The sequence below is a fragment of the Rhincodon typus genome, chromosome 33 (genome assembly GCF_021869965.1).
Source record: "Rhincodon typus isolate 14 chromosome 33, sRhiTyp1.1, whole genome shotgun sequence".
Lineage (NCBI taxonomy): Eukaryota > Metazoa > Chordata > Chondrichthyes > Orectolobiformes > Rhincodontidae > Rhincodon > Rhincodon typus.
The window spans coordinates 19639343-19641262 of NC_063364.1; the positions used below are offsets into that span (position 1 = coordinate 19639343).

At 46.5% G+C, this 1920-nt stretch overlaps 1 long non-coding RNA gene across 1 annotated transcript in view; it reads left to right on the top strand.

The window, feature by feature from the left end:
- The first annotated feature begins 315 nt into the window (after window positions 1–315).
- Window positions 316–1920, top strand: part of LOC125486765 — a 15384-nt gene continuing 13779 nt past the window's right edge. Inside the window, exon 1 of the long non-coding RNA XR_007265388.1 lies at window positions 316–456. This is a non-coding gene — a long non-coding RNA (uncharacterized LOC125486765). The remainder of the gene's footprint in view (window positions 457–1920) is intronic.

Genomic DNA, 1920 nt, shown 5'->3' on the forward strand with positions numbered 1-1920 from the left:
TTTTTACAGTATCGGAGGCGGCGCTTGTATCAGTTTCAGTGTCAATGTCATTGTCAGTGTCAACCCTGCAGTGACGCATCGAGCTCGTAAACAGAGAGCCAGCCCACTGGTGCCCGTCTCACACAATCACCATTGCCTGTGTTACAAAAAAACACAAACACTACACCACTGAGACGAAATGCTTGCGTTTCCCCGTCCCTGGGTTTGTTTTGTAAACCGGTAAAGAAGCGGGAGGGGGGCTGGGGGGAAGAAGGGCATTTCGACCTCAGAACTGCCCTTAGAAGGTAATTTAAAATACAGGCTTGGGGATACTCCGCTGTGGTCTGGCAGCTTCTGTTGAGGGGAAGAGAGAGCAGAAGTGCCGGTTGCAGGTCGATGACCTCTCGTCAAAACACGGACAGATTCATTTCGTGTTTGTGGGTCATGTGCCGTGAGTCTGAACATCCAAAACTCGATGTACGGAATTATTGATTTGTTCCGATCAGATTTCAAGGGGGTGGTGGGGGGGACTGATTATGTTAGAGGTGGGCGTTGGTGCGGGGCATCTTCTGGTCACTTGTTCAATCAGCTGGATTTAGGACGTAACAAATTCCTATTGGCCAAATATAAATAATCTGATGCCAATGTTGTGGATGCACTTTACGCCGAGTCTGTACGATTAGTTTAGTGATTTAATCTCTCCTATGGCTGCCTGCCATTGACCTGGTTATTATGTACAACGCCACAAAGATACTGTTGGGAGGTATTGGGTCATTTGGAATGCAAGGCAGCGGCCTTTTTGTCAGCTCCCTGCTTTGATATCATCAGAAACTGGCTCCCTTTAAAGGGTAAAGGAAGGTTGCCCACCCAACCATTGAAGTGGTGGCACCGGCTATTCGGCCCATTGCATCAGTGTTGGTCCTCCGCCCGTTGTCAATTCTAGCTCTCTACAAAAGCAATTCACTTTTGGTCATTCCCCGTCTTCCCCACCCCCTTAGTAGCCCTGTCTTCAAAAGCTTTCTTTTTCAGATAACGATTCAATTCCGTTTTGAAAGTCATGATTGAAGTTGCTTTCAACTCACTCTCAGGCTGTGCATTCCAGATCCTGACCACAATTTGCACTAAAAATAAGTTTCTCCGCCTGCTGCCATGGCTGTTTTGCCAATGACCTTAAATCCGTGACCTCTGGTTCTGGACCCTTCCACTAATGGGAACAGTTTCTCTCCAGAGTTTCTGTCCAGACCCATAACAATTTTGAACGCCTCAAATTTCCTTTCTACTTTTTCTCCTATCGATCTCTGCAAATGAAGATTCCATTCCCGGGAACAGTTCTGCACACTCTCAAATGTCTTCACATCCTTCTTGAAGTGTAGTGCCCAGAGCTGGGTACAATACTCCAGTTAGGCTTAAACTGTATTTTCTACAGGTTACATTGCTACCTGTTCTACCCCATGCCCTCACCAATGACGTACTGGTTATTGAATTTGGAAACTGCCCCAAAGTCAGGACACATTTTTGGAGGACAGACAGTCACTTCTCTCAACTTCTCAGAGGGTGTAATGTTGTCAGACTTAGCTGGGGTTTTAATACATTGGAATACTCTTATCTACATGTTATGAGTGACACTTGTCTGACCTCAACAGTCACCAAGTGTAGGTAAACATAAACAGAAAGTATTGGATATACTCAGCCAGTCAGAAAACAGCTGCGGAGCAACTGACATGGAGCTGCCATTCTACGTCTACACAGAGTGCCTGACATGCTGAGCATTTCCAGTGTTCTCTATTTGCATTTCAGACATCCAGCATCTACGGTATTTTCGAATCAGAGATAGTAGGAACTGCAGATGCTGGAGAATCCGAGACAACAAGGTGCAGGGCTGGATGAACACAGCAGGCCAAGCAGCATCATAGGAGCAGAGAGGCTGACGTTTCGGGCCTA